This window comes from Callorhinus ursinus, unplaced genomic scaffold (assembly GCF_003265705.2).
Source record: "Callorhinus ursinus isolate GAN/ISIS: 27379988/994484 unplaced genomic scaffold, GSC_fseal_2.0 scaffold6, whole genome shotgun sequence".
Taxonomy (NCBI): Eukaryota; Metazoa; Chordata; class Mammalia; order Carnivora; family Otariidae; genus Callorhinus; species Callorhinus ursinus.
Window position 1 is genome coordinate 4,632,934 of NW_027397068.1, and position 18,915 is coordinate 4,651,848.

The window sequence follows — 18,915 nt, forward strand, 5'->3', positions numbered from 1 at the left end:
TATGGTGTCCCCATCACATTGTTCAGCACAAAATCTGGATTGCAGTGAACACTTAGTAGATATTTTTTTTTTAGACTGATTTGAATGATCCCAGCTCACACCACCTCTTCTAGCTCCTGTTCCCCAAATAGGAATCCAGTTCAGAGACAAAGTGAACTGAGATCCATACTGCTGTGCTGAGAACAGAGGAACCTCCTCAATTCTAGAGAAATCTGGGAAGTCTTTTTACTACAGGACACGATCAAGTCCAATATTAATCATTGTTTTCAAAAGACCCTATTGAAACAGAAAACAAAATTTAAAATGAGCCTCAAAGAGGTACTTCCATAAAGCAAGCAGAGCCATTCCTTTTTATAGCAACCAAACTTATTAGCATATCCTTTTCTGCAGCCCAAATGCCTACTATTTGCAGATGAAAAAATTGTTGTCTCCTTCATGAACAGTAAATGATATTTATGTAATGCCCATCTGCTCCACAACTTCCATACGCTTCATGTGACTTCATTTATTCACAACAGAGTTTTGTTAATGGCAAATGCTGAATGATGAATTATTTCTCACGGGAAAAATAGTTAATTTCACTGACCCTCCCCCACCCCATGTGTCACAATTCAATGCATCACCCTGTATGAGGAAGCAGACTTATGGAGAGGAAGCCACAAAAAAGACAAATCAATGCAAAGCTCTGTGATCCAAAGTTAAGGTCATTTTTAATGGAATAAAAGGGCACTCCAGGGCTTTAGTTATTATACCACAGTCACATGCCAGTGTGCCCTCAACTGTAATTAGAGCACAATAATACACATCCTAGGAATTTTTTTCAAGTGATAATGAAAGCTGGGAGAGGGATGAAAAAGGACTACTTGTAAGTAGTAAGTAGTAAGTACCAAGATTTAAAAAAAAAAAAAAAGTAAATGCAGCATTGATGGAAACAATGCATTGTGTTTCTTCTATTGCAGTGTCTTTTACCTTGCCCCCTCTGCTAGTCACCAGATGCAAAGTATCCTTCCCTTAAATAATGTTGATATTAATGAGCTTATTATTGCAGAGTTCAGTTAGCAATCACGAAGTCATTCCTTATTTTAAGGTTATATAGTTTGACTGTGAACTTTCTTTTTTTTTTAATCTTTTTTTTTATTATGTTAATCACCATACATTACATCATTAGTTTTTGATGTAGTGTTCCATGATTCATTGTTTGCGTATAACACCCAGTGCTCCTTGCAGAATGTGCCCTCTTTAATACCCATCACCAGGCTAACCCATCCTCCCACCCCCCTCCCCTCTAGAACCCTCAGTTTGTTTTTCAGAGTCCATCGTCTCTCATGGTTCGTCTCCCCCTCCGATTTCCCCACCTTCATTCTTCCCCTCCTGCTATCTTTTTTTTTTAACATGTAATGTATTATTTGCTTCAGGGGTACAGATCTGTTGACTGTGAACTTTCTGATGGTAGGGATCATATGCATTTCTTGGGAGCAACAGTAGAGATGTTGATGGGACCTGGATCCCTAAGTAACAGTGTACCATTTCTGAGACCATATGAGAACAGTGTATGCAAAAAGCTCTCCTAACTGCTTCAGGCCCTGGTGGTTTTCAATTCTGCTACTATATGCATCCTTCATTAAGTATCTTTTCTTGAAATGACTTGAGCCAGTTTGTTTTTCTTGTATCCCAAAGACCCCAAACTGAAGAGTAGTAAAGTGTCAAGATTTACTGCAAACTATCAAAGGGTAAGCAAATACACTTCTTGGACTGTAAGGTCCTTTTCATGAATACAGCTTTTGTATATTAGCAAGGAGCCCTGTTTTCATCTCTCATTCCAAGTTACTTGTTTTAGTTCATATTTCTTAAGCTAAATGCAGTAGAGGCTAGAAGACAGGAGAGCATACACAGAAAGATACTTCTCATAAGTAATCTTACTGCATTTGGCCTCTGTCTGGTAAGCAAGGCTACTTCTGCATGTGACTGTCTGAAAGGTTCCCATTGAGCCAGACTATAGAGTTCTCAGAAATCACATATCTGTTTCTTCACATGGAATTATGATTCTCCTCAGGTGGTAAGGAGTAAATTAACTGAAGCATTTTGGGATATGTTATTCTCATTTCCTTTCCAAATTATAATTGTTTTTTGATGGAGGAGAGGAGGAGAAAAATGTTGGACGTAATTCAGGTTAAAAGGGACTAGAGTAGAGAGATTACAATCAAAATAGAGAAAAAAGTATGTGGAAGCATATATGAATTAAATATCCCTTCTTTGGAGCAAAACAAGGAAATAGGTAAAAGAAAAAAAGAAAATTTCACTAAGTTTAAGGAAATGGTATTTTAATTTTTACTTCTACTTGCATAATACAGTGAGAATTCAATTATCAGCTCTATTTTTTTCATTAAAAGTGTAAATTACTAAATCACAAATAGAATGCTTTGTATAGTTCTGTGGCAATAAATTTGACAATCTTAAGGAAAATGGATTATTTCTAAGAAAATATGTATAAACAAAACAGCAAGGTGGGCTAAAGAAGAGATTGGAAATTCTAAGAAACAATTATATAGGAAATGAAAAGAGGTAGCAAAAAAGTACTCTCTCCTTGCCCTAGGTACCCAACCCAATTGGATGTATGAATAGATTCCCCCCCCAAAAAAATATTCCCTAAACAAATAATTTTCATGCTATATAAATGGTTTCAGGGTAGAGAATGAAGGAAAGCTTTATGGCTTATTTATATACAATTAGCAAAACCTCAGGGCACCTGGGTAACTCAGTCCATTAAGTGTCTGACTTCAGCTCAGGTCATGATCCCAGAGTCCTGGGATTGAGCCCTATGCTGGGCTCCACGCTCAGTGGGGAGTCTGCTTGTCCCCCTTTCTCTCTTCCCCTCCCCTTACTTGTGTGTGCGTGTGCTCTCTCTCTCTCAAATAAATAAATCTTAAAAAAAAATTAGGAAAACCTCACTGTAGCACAATCTCGCATATGAAATAATGAAAATATAATAAAAATATTAGCATTACATGTCAAAATATAATAATAGGGGTGCCTGAGTGGTGCAGTCAGTTAAACATCTGACTCTTGGTTTTGGCTCAGGTTATGATCTCAGGGTCATGAGATCGAGCCACATGTTGGGCTCTGCACTCAGCATGGAGTCTGCCTGAGATTCTTTTTCCTTCTCTCTCTGCCCCTTATGCTTGTGCTCTCTCTTTCTCTCTCTCTCCAAAATAAATAAATAAATCTTAAAAAAAATCCCGCTATGTATTTATCTAAATGCAAGGATGGTTTAATATTAGGATATTGGTTCGTATAAATATGATTAATTTATAACATATTACTTCTCAAAATTATTCTAGATGTGATTTCCAGTGCATTCAGAAAACATGAAATAGGAGATATAAATATTAGAAAAGTGAAGATTAAATTATCAGTATTTACATACGGGATGATTATTTTACCTTCTTGGGAAACCCAAATGAAGTGGCTTTAAAAAATGTTATAACTAATAACAAAATTCAGTAAGGTGGCTTGTTACAAATTTAACACATTTCCACATATTTTAACGATAGAGAACATAATGTGAAGCATGATCAGTTCATAGTAACACCCCAAAATAAAATAATCTAGGTGTGAACTCAGCCAATAATATGCAATACTTCTTTACTGAGAGATGAAATGGAAGTTTTCCATATTGAAAAGAAGTCTAAATCTAAACATTTCCAAATCTAAACATTTTGCTCACTATAATAAAAGTCTCCATATGACAATGTGCTTTTTTGATACTTAATCAAGTATTGATGGTGAACTTAATTTATAGATTATCAAATGTATCACAAACCCAATACTGAATAAAATATAATGATACTGGTACAGGAATAGAATAAGAGACCAATGAAAGAGAGTAATAAATTCAGAAATAAACATAAGAATTTAGTATGTAATAAAGGTAGCACTTTAAATCAGTGAGGAAAGACAAAATATTCTATTAATGGTGTTGGACCGTTGACTAAACTTAGAAAACGGTAAAGCTAGTTCTGTACCTCACCTGTTTTCTTAATTTGAAATAGATTCCAGATGGTGGATATTAAAAAGAAAAGAAAACATAAAACATAAAATCACTACACAAAACACTGATAAATCATTACATAATCTTGATGTGAGGAAAACCTTTCAAAGCATAATATTCAGTACAAAAACCATAAAGGATGAAAGGGTGTTGTAATTACTATATAACAGCTTGAAAGACATGTGTGTCAACCTTTTTAAAAAGGTTAAAAGACAAACCTCAAACTTTGAAAATATTTGGAACATAAATGGCAATATGACTTCCCTTTATATGTATAAATACACTCACATAAATATTTGGAATCAGTAAAAAAAATAAATTCTCATACAAAAGCAGGCAAAAGACATACATAGGAAATTTGCAAAGAGATACAAATGTTCAATAGAATGCTCTTCTTTTAAGTAATCAAAATGCAAGTTAAAACAAGATATCAACTTTGGACTTTCGGGTTGGCAGCAGTTCAAAAGGATAATATTCATGTAATTGTGAAATTGAAGAGAGGCTCTGCTCACATAATTCTAGTGAGAATGATTGGAAATTAGCATAACTTTTCCTGATAACAAAATTATGTATTAAAAGCATTTAAAAATTGCATATCCCCTTGGCACAGCAATTTGAATTTTTTTAAAAGAGTTTATTTATTTGAGAGAGAGAGCACACATACACGCACAAACCGGGGCGTAGGGGAAGAGGAGAGGGAGTGGGAGAAGCAGACTCCCCACTGAGTGGGGAGCCCGGGACCCTGGGATCATGACCTGAGCCAAAGTCAGACACTTAACCAACTGAGCCACCCAGGTGCCCCAGCAATTCTAATTTTTATCTCAAATAACTGAGAAAATTCACAAATAACACTTATACAAGAATGTTTATAGTCATTAAGAACCATAAATGTATTCAAATCTCATCATATGACCCAGTAATCACACTCTTTGGTGTGTTTGTCCTAAAGAAATAAAAATTTACATTCTCACACAAAAACTTGTTTATATTTATAGCAGCTTTATTTGTAGTAGCCAAGTAGTAGAAACAACCCCAAATTCCTTTCAGCTGGTAGAGAAATGAATAAACTGTGGCACATCCATTCAGTGGAATACTATTCAGCAACTAAAAGGAATGATCTATTAATACATGCAACAACTTAGATGGATCTTATGGGTATTGTGCCAAATGAAAAATACCAATCACAAAAAATGGCACATTGTTTGATTCTATTTATTTAACATTCTTGAAATGCCAAATTAGAGATCTAGAGAACAGATCAGTGATTTCCAGAGTTTAGAATTAGAGGAAAGAGTGTTACTGTTAAAGGACATGAAGGATTTTCTTTGTGGTAGTGGAATAGGTCTATGTTCTGACTGGGGTAATGGTTACCCAAATCTATGCATGTGATAAAATTGCAGAGAATTACATGCAAGTACACACATACAACACACATAAATGAGTGCCTATAAAAACTGGTGAAATCCTAATAAGGTCTGCAATTTAGTTAATAGCATTCAGTTTCCTAGTTTTGGTAATAATATGCTATTATTATGTAAGGTGTCAACATTGGGGAAAGCTGCATGAAAAAATTCTACTATTTTTGCACTTCTTTTGAGTCTAAAATTACTATAAAATAAAAGGTAAAAGGTAAAAAAAAAATGCTACCAAACTTTCCACATCCTTATCAAATGGTCTCACTGACTTAAACCTTTTCCTGTCATTTGGCCCATTTTCCCTTTCCAATTTGATTTGATCTCTCCCTCTCTGTCTTTCTCTTCTCTCTTCTTTGAAGCACTTTATTCCTCTTGTAAGACACTTAGAATATTCAGCTTTGTAGTTAATGTGCTTTTGTCTTATTACCATACTAGGTTATAAAGTTTTTAAGAGCAGAGACTATACCATTTGCATCTTAGTATCTCTACGTATTTGCCATTTACATTGCATGTGAACAACACTATCCCCAGAATAATTTATATTCAATAATGTTTGATTAATTCATTTAATTTCATTAAATTCGTTAAATTCTCTTAATTATAGAAGAGTAACGGGGCTAAAAAATACTTGCTCCACTACTATCACTTCGGTGAATGTCCTTAACTACCCCCCAAGCATATAAAATAAAGATAAAAGTATTGAAATATACCTAAAACATTTAGCATGTTGCAAAGTTCTCAATAACAATATTTACTGATTAAACTAAAACTGAGATTCACTATTTGTATGGAAGAAGAAAAGAGATTTTCCATGTGAAGTCCATGTAAAATGTCTCTGAAATCTTGAATTGTTGATATTATGAAGAAGTTTGTTATATAAATTGAATTTTGATGATGAATATTGGTGTTTTTGTTATAGCAGCTCCAAAAATCGGAAAAAGTATCAAATTACCGAGTTTCTAAATATTGTGCTGTAATTGTATTGGGTTTTTTTATTTTTTATTTTATTTTTTTATTATTGTTATGTTAATCACCATACATTACTTCATTGGTTTTTGATGTAGTGTTCCATGATTCATTGTTTGCGTATAACACCCAGTGCTCCATTCAGTATGTGCCCTCTTTAATACCCATCACCAGGCTAACCCATCCCCCCACCCCCCTCCCCTCTAGAACCCTCAGTTTGTTTCTCAGAGTCCATAGTCTGTCATTGTTCTTCGTCTCCCCCTCCGATTCCCACCCCCGCCCCCGCATGAGGGGAATAATTGTATTGGTTTTTTGAGACACAGGATACAAAATGATCTTGTTTGAAGCTTTCCATTGTATACAGCCTAAGAGATTCTTTAGAGGAAGTCAAGGAAGTAAAAGTTTCCAAATGCTTTCCAAACCTGTGTGTCTATTGAAATGAATGTGAAAGTTTCATGCTGCTGCCTTCTCACATCCTTAGTTAAGAAATTGTGCCTTATACTTTGCTATTGATGGATCAGAGAGACAAGAACATTCTCTTATTTATAGTTAAAATTTTTAAAAATATATTTTCTCTCATAAGGAAAAAGAGGCAATTTTATATGGTATTTTTCTGTCAGAAGGCTTTTCAGCAGAGATTATATAAATTAATATATGTAGTGTTAGCATGATGAGTAGTATTAATAAGTAATATGAGTAATATGAAGAAATTCTCATATTAGTAGTATTTTTAAGACTGCTTACGATTTGATCCCCATTATATTCAATATTTGATGACAAGTGAATGGCAAAGGGTCATAATTTTATTGTGTTCTTTTAGAATGTATGTGGATAAACTTGAGTTATGATTTGTAAGCTATTAGCATGACCAAATCCAACCATGCTTTAAAGACATATGCTATAAAGATTGAAAGGTTCTCCTACAGTCTAGTTTCCTCTTATGCTATATGTTGAGCTCCTTTTAGGAAAATAGGGACAACAAGGGATGCACATAAAAATCTGGGCTCTTCTGTGTGTTATCCTGGAGGTTTTGACTTGTTTTTTGACTCTGCTTTCCTTTGGATAGCAGAAGCCGAGTTCTAAAATTGATGGCTTGAGGTCAGTAGTCTGTGACTTTGCCTCATTTTGCTATTATAAAATGACACTTGGGTGTAGCAGTGTGGAATGTGTGCCCAGATAGGAAACCAAAAAACCTACACTATTGGTCTTGTTATTGTCAGCTATGGAACAAAATGAGGACAATTGATTTTTGATTAAATGACATGATTTTAGTCATGCATGGGATGCTTAATGCAAGTTTACTTTTCCATTATCCCATTATTGATAGGAAAGCCTGATTGTTCATTTATTTAAGATATTTTCCTAATACCACTGAAGATTAGTGTGCCATAGTATTTCTCACAGCCTTTTTGATAAAATGTAAAGTTAGGGGGGAAACACTAAAGACAATGTATATGTGTGCTCATATCTCCCAGTCTGCCCTTCTCCACCCAGTGTCTTGCCCTAGGCAGTGGCTGAACTCTACATCAACAGATATCCTTGCCTTCTGATTTCCAGTTGGATTTGGCCAATGGTAAGCAGCATCAGGAGGTTGGAAGGCAGGAGCAGAGAGAAACTGGAGTATTTATTTCCCTGGCTATCTCTCTGCTAGACTTGGGTTAGCAGTGGCTGTGTTTCCTACCAAAGCTCATATCTGGAGGTCCTTTCTGATCAGTGTTGCTCTTTCCAGATTCTGGTAACCATTCTTTCCCTTCCCTCTTCAGGCTAGGCTGATAATGGTTCGCAGGTACTTTACCATCCTTTCTTGGTGTTTTTGGCCCTGCCCAAACACCTGTAAATCATCCTTTATTAATTCCTCTCAGCTGTGTCAATTGAATGGGTCACCTGTTTCTTGTCAGGACCCTGACTAATAAAATATGGGAATGCTCATAAGTATTTTAAAACAGCCATATGATGGATATTGTGTAATCATTAAACATCATTTCTACAAATAATACTTAATGTCATGAGAAAATGCTCAGAATGGGAAAAAGAGGGATATGAAATGATAGTAAATTTTGATGGTAAATGATGGTAAATTTTGAACAGGTAAAGTGTGTGGGGTGTTTGTGTGTATAAACAAAAATTTATAAAAAGATTGGAAGGAAATGTACTGAACTATTAAGGACTTGTTGGTGGATTTTAGAAATGTTTAGAATGTCTTTTTTTTTTGCTTTCCAAATTATTTTTGAGCTTACATTATTTTATAGTCAAGCTTATAAAACAAGTTCTTATTTACATAAATATATGTCTGTGTATATATGTATATTTTTTTCTTCATCTGATACTAGAATTGTAGGCTAAGGAAGGCATACCATTTTCTTTGAGATAAATTTTACCTAAGGCAGTGATTTTTATTGTCTTATAATACTATATGGTTTCTAAGCACAAAATTACCAGGGGATGCTGGATGGAAAAGATAATTTATATTAAGTAAAAATTTTACAGAAGAAAGATTATACAGAATTCTATAAAATTGAAATATTTCAAGATTTTAAGTAGAAGGCAGTTCTTATCAAGATAGAATAATAATTAGGGGTGCCTGGATGGCTCAGTCGTTGAGCATCTGCCTTCAGCTCAGGTCATGATCCCAGGGTCCTGGGATCAAGCCCTGCATCAGGCTCCCTGCTCCACGGGAAGCCTGCTTCTCCCTCTCCCACTCCCCCTGCTTTTGTTCCCTCTCTCGCTGTGTCTCTCTGTCAAATAAATGAATAAAATCTTTAAGACAAAACAAAACAAAAAAAGATAGAATAATAATTATTAAAGTAATAATGACAATTCCTACTATTTCTATAGTGCCTTTAATTTTTAAGTCCTTTGTACATACAACAGTTCATTTTCTTTTCCTAATAACCCAAGGAGAGCTTTGTGTCCACCACCCACTGCCCTGGAAAATTTTAGCACCATGCAGACTAAGTATGGACATTTAAAACTCTGGAATCCACCTGCATATTCAGTTTTCAGGGTTGACTAAATGTGATTAATAAAGTTACAGGCTATGGTTAACGGAATATCCTTCAGAAAAAAACTTTGAATATAAAAAGAGGAGCATTGTGATAGCAATGTCTGACTGTTTCATAGTCTAATCATTTTTGGTAAGAAAGGAGATTTTTTTTAGATTTTTATTTATTTATTTATTTATTTATTTGAAGGGGGGAGGGGCTGAGGGAGAGAGAGAAACTAAAGCAGACCCCCTGCTAAGCCTGGAGCCAGACAACAGGAGGCTGGATCCCAGGACCTTTAGATCATGACCAGAACCGAAATCAAGAGTCAGAGACAGTCAACTGAGCCACGCAGGTGCCCCAAGAAGGGAGATTTTACACATTAAAAGAGTTAGTTATCAAATAATTAGGAATAAGTAGCAATGAGAAAAGCATCAGAAAATTAGAGAATAAAAGATAAAGTAAGAGCTAGTCATCATAAGACCTAATTAATATGATGCTGATTCCTGGGATTTAACTATAGCATGATCAGTGATCTAAATGCCAACAACTAGAACAGATTTTTTCCCAGGATTTTTCTGTTTTGTTTTGTTTTGACTTTTAATGTAAAGTTTTATTTCAGGGTACATTTATTATAACGCCTAATGAAATAACATACTCTGCCATGGGCAGCTAATAAAAGCAATTTAGGAACAGAATACCTAACAGTTTCTCCTGCTCAGTCTAGTACATTGCTCTATATTTAGTTCTAGTCTTTACATTTTGTTTCCATAAAATAGATAATTGTTGTAAAGAGTAAAAAATAAAGCAATTGGATTAAATAAAAAAGTAAGAACTTTTCCATTCTCCCACACCAAACCTACTCCTCTGGTGTAATCACTATTAAAAAGTAGTTTGATGTGTATTGCACCACATGATTTTATGTAAACATCTGTGTGTGTGTGTGTGTGTGTGTGTGTGTGTGTATGTTCCCTTGTTCCTTTTCACACAAATCAATCATACTATTCACACTGTTCTATAATCTAGGTTTTTAAAAAATGTAATAATAAATGATAGACATGTTTACTTATCAGAGCCTAGGAATCTACTTCATTTTCCCTTCCCCACCAAATTTATCTCATTTTAAATTGCATAAATAAACATAAATACACTTTTGTTATAAAATCGGTTTCAGTTTTCACTACCACCTATCCAGGACATACAAGAGAAAAGATCAGGTCATTAGAAACTCCATATTATGAACCAATTTTTTCCTCCTTCGTCTATTCCCCTGCCTATGCTTTCTCAATACATTGTATATCACACTCTGGCACAATTGGCAAGTACAAATGCATGGCGTTACTAACTGTAAAGAGGATGCATTTCTAGGCATAAATAATGCACTGTTCAGGCTAAATTTCAGCCAGAATTGACATTATTTTGTTTAATTGGCACAGATATGAAGCATTCTGGGGGTAGCCTCACTTCCTACCATTTATTCCTCATGCATATACATTTTTCTCCTCACAGCTGTCTCTTATCAAAATCACATCCAGAGCTCGAGCAAACTGTTGAGGTTGAAACCGTAATAGGAAAATATTATGGAACTCTGCACTTCTCCATTATGCAACTAAAAAGAGAGCAAAAATAAACCTCTAAATAAATATTATATGTATTTCTGGATTTTGTAGAGTTTGTAGTACTTTTCTCTTTTTTTTATAGTTTGTGATTTTTTAAATTTTAAAGCAATTTCCTTTTCATATCTAATTATATTTATACCTAATGAACTTTTATATCTGATTTTGTATTCATGATTTTGTCTTCTTTTCTTTAAAGAAGACCTCACAAACTCCGTAAGACCTGGATATGTCTCTACTATTTTTCTTGTACCTATACATATTTTACAAATATTTCCAGATATCTTGAATACTTATTAATGATATAATTTTAAAAAGAAAAGTGAAGCCTTTTGCCTTAGAACTGCTGATCCTTCTCTGCTATTCTATTCTAGTTCTAGTTCTAGGTTTATTTCTGTCCTCATGCCTGTTTTTGTTCTAATATTTAGTTATCTGTGTTTCTATCTTATTTTTCCTTCTTACTCCTCACCTATCATTCCATCATCCCTTCCAATGCACAATCTTCCTTCATCTTATTCCTTTAAGTCCCAATTTTCTATTCCTCTGGAAAATCATCTTTCAAAAAAAACACCTGTCTCTGACCTTGGCTGCCGCCTGACTTCCATGATACTTTGGAACCTTCTGTTGCCTTCTTGCAGTCAGTACACCCCTCACCTTCCAGACCTGACCCAGATATCTCCCTCAAGATGTCCTTGACGGCAGCTCTCTACCATATTGCCCACTGCTGAGCACTCCCCTTACCACTAGTCTCACCCCACTCCAGTCTCCATGGCTTTTATGGAAACTTGCCTGTGTCTGACCTGGTCTTAAGGAGAATACCAGTCCCTTCTCAGAGGTATTAAGTACAATGGAGAAATTACTTGCTTCTCTCCTACCTGCCTTATTTTCCATGAATACTAGTGATACCATCTGCTTTTACAGGCTCTAGACTTGAGTCCACTTTGATGTCACCTTCTCTTTGCCTCCTACATCCAAGCTAGTCTTGCCAGTGTTTTGTTTTTCCTTCCGTTTAATTTCATCTCCACTTCCATCACTTGTTTTCAAACATTTATTGACAATAATATAATGATCATTATTTTTATTATAACTTTCTCTGGCCCAGGCATTGTGCTAAGTGTTTTGTCTTTATATTTTACTTAACTGTCACAAAAACATGATGAGAAAGATACTATGCTATTATCCTATTTTTTTTTTTTTTTGGTATGAGAAATTCAGGTTTGAAGTTACGAGTAACTGGCCAAAGGTCATTCACCTTATACATGGCAAAGTGAAACATCAAATTCAGGATATTTGCCAGAAGTATCCTAACTATAACTCTGTCAGTCACTCTATTACTTTTTTTATTTGCCTAAACTATTAGTTCCATATTTCTATATATTAACTTTTTAGTAGCTTTTCAGTGTCTACATAATAGAGTTCAAACTTAATTACATTAACCCTAGAGGTAAACTCTCTTTATGTACTTTGTGTACCCATGCTTTGCTCCTTTATCTAACCTTATTAAATTCTCATCCATCTTTCAAAGCACTTCTCAGTTCTCACCTTCTCTATGAAGCCATTCTCAAGCCCCCAACTCATAACCATCTCTTTAATTCTTTAACAGTTCTCATATGCTGTTTTATTTATTTATTCATTTATTGCTTCTTCGTGTGATCATGTTTCTCTCCCCAATTACTCTACAACATCTCTAAAAGCAGGCATAAGGGTCTTACATATCTTTTTATTTTTCACAACACTTACCAAGACATCTATTGGATAGTAGAAGCTCAACAATTATAGGTTGATTGATTTCCTAAATTTTCTACAGCAAACTGTTGAGTCTTTTTTTTTTTAGTAGAATCTTTTTTATAAAGAAAAAAAAAAAAAGTTTTCCAACCACACACAGGAGGGGTTTGGGTAGGAGGAGGTGTCTGTCCATCCAGCCCCAGCCCCAGCCCATGTGGTTTTGGCAGCAATAAGGGGTGTGGGGTAATGGCCCAAAAAATAAAAATGGTGTATGTGTGTGTCTGGGAAGGAGAGGGGTCCAAAAGCCGTGGGGAGTGGTGGGAGGGGACAGACGAGGTCAATACTGGGAACGCCGCAGGTGGGAGGCCATTTCATAGCATTTCTTGTTGATCATACCACGTGGACACCTTCTTTGCCCATCAGCAGGACTAGCGTCTTGGCAGTCATGGTGACAGTGATGTTGAAAGTGGGGGCTCCCCCGGTGCTCTTGGTACGAAGATCATGGTAAATTCCCCATCCTGCAGCAGTGAGTCCCAGATAACAGAACATTTCTGGCCCCCAAGTGTCAGCCCGTTCACGAAAAAACTTGACCGGTCTTTGCCAACCAGGACACCAACCTCAGCTGGCGTGATGTTGACGAAGGTTTTCCCAGGGACAGCGGCCCAGACAGAGGGCGAGCCCTTATAGCCCATGATGGCCGCGTCCTGACAGGTCCCGTCGTGCCATGAGGTTGTCGATGTAGGCGTTCCACCCGGCCATGGCGCTGCTTCTGGGGCTGCTCTCGGCGCTGCTACTGGGGCCGCGCGCTGGGCTCGGGGGCCTCGGGCTGGCGGGCAGGGGGAGGCGGAGAGCTCGGGGCACGTGTTGCCGTCCAGACTGCGGCTCCCGCTAGCTGTGCAGCAGCCCTCGCAGCGCCACTAAAACTGTTGAGTCTTATTTTAGTAATTCACAGCAGAGATATATAAATTAATTTAAAGAGTTTTTAATTGTGGTATTGTGGCACATTTCTTTGTACCAGACAACCCCTCAATGATATCTCTCACTTGTAGCTAGTCATGCCCCCTGAGGCCACTTAAAAAGAGTTTAACACTAGGGACTGAATTATAGCATCAGGTGTTCTAAAGTTCCCAAAATGTTTCCGTCACTATTTCTTACAAAGCAAATTGAAACTATTGTTTCATAAAGGAGCATAAGACTAAAAGAAAATGAAAAGTGCAGTGAACCTGAAAACAACCCAAAGGGCCAATTTTATGGATCCTAGAGCAAACACATTGTTCTGCTTTGAGTAGCTTTCAGCCTCACAAAAGACTTTAAGAAGGTTTAGTCACTGAAAATCAGCACTATGCAAAGGAAAGGAAATAGCTAAAGGGACCAGGAGATTGTGTCATTAACAACATTTCCTAATTCTTTTCACACACTTATAATCACTGCAAAGGCAGTCATACTTTTGTTTCAGTGATACAAAGAGGTTAATAGGGATGGGTGGTTGGCCCTAGGAATTTCCATCAGTGATCCTGTAGCTACACCAATACAGTAATCTATAGGAAGTTGATGCTTTCTTTTTCTCCTTAAGCAGTGTGAATATAAGCATTTTTAGAAAACGTTATTTTTAAATTCCCAAAACATATATGAAGTAAAAACACTAGCAAATTCAGCTTCCAAATGAGTACACAATTTGCCTTACAGCCATAGTATTGCCATTGAACCCTTTCTGGATAGAATTCTGGAGCTGCCTTCAATGAATGGGCAAATTTGTTGCCATCCATATCACTTCCTTTGCAATCCCTCTTGAGGAGGTAACACATTCCATTCCACATTCACTTTCTAAAAATTGCATCTTTTTGGAATCCTCAACCTCCTTCCAGACCGCTGTTCCACTGTCATCATTGAAAATCCCTTTTGTTTGTAAGATCACACCATCTAGATTCCCATCTTTCTTCATTTTTCTCTGTCACCTCTTCCAGGTCACCTCACCACAGTTCTAGGACACCTAACTCTCACCATTTTCTCTTTTACTCTGTTCCTTATACCATCTAATCTGAGAAATGGCCAAACCAACAACCTACTCTTGATTTCTTCAATTTCAATGACTTTTATTTCCATTTCTGTTTTTAAAAATTATGGCCACCTGGAGGTCCTTTACTTTTTAATTCTCACCTCAAAAGTTCCCATAGTTTTCCATACTGGCTCCCACTCTAATATTCCATATTGCCTTAGGATTCTCCAGAGAAACAACCAATACAATGTGTGGTTGGATGGATGGATGGATGGATGGATGGATGGATGGATGGATGGATGGATAGATAGATAGATAGATAGATAGATAGATAGATAGATAGATTTTAAGGAATTAGCTCATGAAGTTGTGGAGGCTGATTAAATTTAAAATATGGACGGTAAGTGTCTTAGTCCATTAAGGTTGCTATAACAAAATGCCACAGACTGGATAGCTTATAAATGACAGAAATGTATTGCTCACAGTTCTAGAGGCTAGGAAGTCCAAGATCAAGGTGACAGCATTCTTATGATGGTCCTCTTCCTGGTTCTTAGCAAGTGCCTTCTTGCTGTGTCCTCACACAGTAGAAGGGACTAGGAATCTCTGTGGAGTCTCCTTTATCAGGCACTAATCCCATCCATGAACGCTCTACCCTTATGATTTAAGCACCACCTAAACGCCCCACCTCTTAAAACCATCATCTTTGGAATTAGGATTTCAACATAATGAATTAGGGAATGGGCAGCACAAACAGATGACAGCAGTAGGATAGCAGGCTGGAGACCCAGGGAATAGTCACAGTTTAAGTCTGAAGACAGCTTGCTGGCAGAATTCTCTCTGCCTTGGGGGAGGTCAGTCTTTTTATTAAGGCCTTCAACTGACTTGATGAGACCAACCCACATTATGGAGAGCAATCTGCTGTACTCAAAGTCTACTGATTTAAATGTTAATGCCATCCCAAAAAAATACCTTCACAGAAACATGTAAAATAGTGTTTGATCAAAAATCTGGGTACCATGGCCTAGACAAGTTAACACATGAAATTTACCATCACACACAACAAAAGTGTGCTCTTTGAACTCAGGATTCTGTTAGCCCATGAGCTCCTGTTAATTAGTTCCAGTTTGGTTTTGCTTCTTTCCCTTTCTTGGCTGCACATGTCTACTTTGTTATCACCCTCAAAACCCTTACCTCAAGCTTTCTGCCTTATCTACTCCACATTAATTCTCCATCTTCACTGCCATCACTTGTTCATACTCAACCTCCACTCCAGCCATACCAAACAACTCAGCTTTCAGCCTTCCAAGCATGCATCATGAACTTAACACCACTTTTTCCTTTTTCCTTTTTCTTACTCGTTCAGTTGATACATCTCAGCAAAGACTTCAGCAAAACCCCAGCCTCCCTCCCTAGGCACTATTTTATGCCTCCCTCTCATAAATGGCCTTGGATCTTTATTCACACTGCCAATAGAGCTGTTGTTCTCATTGCTAAATTCTGAACCTCATCAGGATATTGATTTCATCTTTATAGGCACAATAAATTTTTGATAAAACATATCCAACTTTGTGGGAGGCCTTTGTAGTTTTATGAACTTAGACAAGCTAAGTAACTCTGTTGCTTCTGTTTCTTCATTTGTAAAATAGAGATACAAATAACAATACCTACCTCACTGAGCTATTGTGAGAAATAAAAGAGATTATGAATCTAAAGTACTTAGAACAATACCTGGGATCTAAAAAGCACTAGATGTATGGGAGCTATTATTAGTATAGCTGGGTTATAATAATAATCTATTAGTATGCTAACTATTATTATATATAACTGTTACTAGTATAACTATTATTATTATAACTAATTTAACAGCTGTTTCCAGCTTCCTTCAGCAAGGGTGTACTGGACCCAGCTCATTTGATTGTTAATATGTTTTTGGAATTTTGTGAGCCAATTGTTAAACATGCCTAAAAATTAAATTTTATGAATTTATAATTCAGTAAATTATGTTAAAAATAAAGGTCATAAATACTCAAAGCTGATTGCATCCCAGTGATTTTACTCTACTAATATTATCTATGCTCTTGAGGTTATTTATCACTATTATATCAGCATGGTGCAAATACCATATGATGGTGTGCTACTGAGCATCTCTCCCTAACTCCATTTTAGTGATATTGTGTTAGTAGCTTGAAAATCGTCACTATGGCAATGTTTCACCACAGAAAGTAGCTAACACTAGAAATCAAGGCCTGATTTATTGTCTTATTGATTGCTTAGACTAAAGAAAGTAATGGAGAAAATACAAATTACACTTAGTGTATTGTGTCTAATGCTGAAGATAAAAAAGATTCAATTTAATGAATATAACTTTTGTACAAGAGTTACAACTAGCTCAACAATAAATCATGTAGGGACGCCTGCCTGGGTGGCTCTGCCTTTGGCTCGGGTCATGATCTCAGGGTCCTGGGATCATGCCCCTCATCAGGCTCCCTGCTCATCAGGGAGTCTGCTTCTCCCTCTCCCTGTCCCTCTGCAGCTCGCCCTGCTTGTGCTCTCTTGCTCTCTGGCAAATAAATAAATAAAATCTTAAAAAAAAAACCCAATAAATATGTATCATAATAATGAGAAAAATTAATTGGGAAAAGAAGTAACAGGTTGGGATGTGACTTTATTTGTCAAATCATGGTTGAATGACATACAATATTCTGTAAAAACTAACAAAAGCATTTTGTGAGAATCAATTGAATATCTAGAATTTGCAAAAGAGCATTGTATATTTTATTATTATTTATAAGTTTTGTGTTACACATTCTCTATAAATGTAAAATCTGTAATAAACTTAAATACACACACACATACACACACACACATTTTTTTTTTCCTAAGAGCTTTGATGTAAAATATTTATCAGCACACCACTGCCTTCAGATTTTCTTACCAACCGAAGGATAAAAAAAGAGAAAAAAATAGTTTTACTAAGCTGGGATTCATAGTGAAAGGAGACGATGAAAAGGAAAACTTGGTATCGCCACAAGTAAACCATGGAATCATTCAAACGAGAATATTTGTAATTAGTTACTGTTAAGTAAGAAACTACCCCAAACTCAGAAACTTAAAATGAGATTTTTTATAAATTGCTCATGAGCCTACAGTTCAGCTGTGTAGTTCTGCTCATCTGATCCAGGTTTGACTGGGCTTACTCATGCATCCGCAATCAGCTGGAGTGTCACCGGGACCTAGCTGATCTAGGATGTCTTCGCTCACGTGTCTGGCTGTTGGCTAGGGTGATAGGAGCAAGAGGGCTATATGACTCTGCCTACCAGCAGTATAGCCTCAGCTCATGTTCATAGCATCTGGGCAGTATTAATTGAAGGCCTCTTCAAGCCTAGACTCAAAAGTGGGATAAGCTCACTTCCTCCTCATTCTGTTAGCTAATGCAAGTCACAAATCCAGCTCAGATTCAGGCAGTGGGGAAATGAAGTTCACCTCTTAATGGGAGTTTGTGAAGTACATTTCGAAGGGTGTGGATATTAGAGAGGCATGAACAGTTAGGGTCATCAATCTAGTAGTGTTTTCTATATCTACATATATTTATCCCAGGATAGAGCTGGGATATGAAATATTGTTTGCCTTGGTTAAGCAAACTGCCTGTGAATGGAATCAGGCCAGCTCTAAACAAACAAACAAAAATCCTTCGTCTCTGAATCGTGGTCCTACTATCCTCTCCCATTTTCTGATATTAGCAATTTAGTAGACCTATTCTAGAAAAGGGTAAAATAGCTGGAATTTATAGTCATTGTTTCTCCTTCTCACAGAAAGAAGTCCATGTAATGCAAATAAGGAAACAGAATCAAGTTATAGAAGAAAAATTTAAAAGAGATTTAGTATAATTAAGGAAGCTGAATAAAATTTAACATCCCAAATGCCAAGAAAAATATACTCAGAATGCTGTGAATTTACAAAGGGGAGAGACAGACACTCAAAACAAACATGCAAAGGGAAAAAAGAAGAAAGGGGGAAAATGAATTGCTTTGCTTTCAGATACAAAGCCTAAGATTAGGAAGAAACTATATTGTCATAAAATCCCTTTCTCTTTCTTGAATTGGATGGCTGTTTTGTTGACTCCTGTATTTTTGGCATCTAACACAACATCTGGCCCTGTAAATACTTA

General features: G+C 36.4%; 1 protein-coding gene and 1 pseudogene across 1 annotated transcript in view; one reads left to right on the forward strand and one right to left on the reverse strand.

Moving 5' to 3' along the window:
* LOC141372947 (uncharacterized) overlaps positions 1–18,915 on the forward strand; it is a 195,903-nt gene that overhangs the window by 51,250 nt on the left and 125,738 nt on the right. The gene's annotated exons all lie outside the window — the stretch shown is intronic.
* Positions 12,891–13,664, reverse strand: LOC112815653 (profilin-1 pseudogene; annotated as a pseudogene).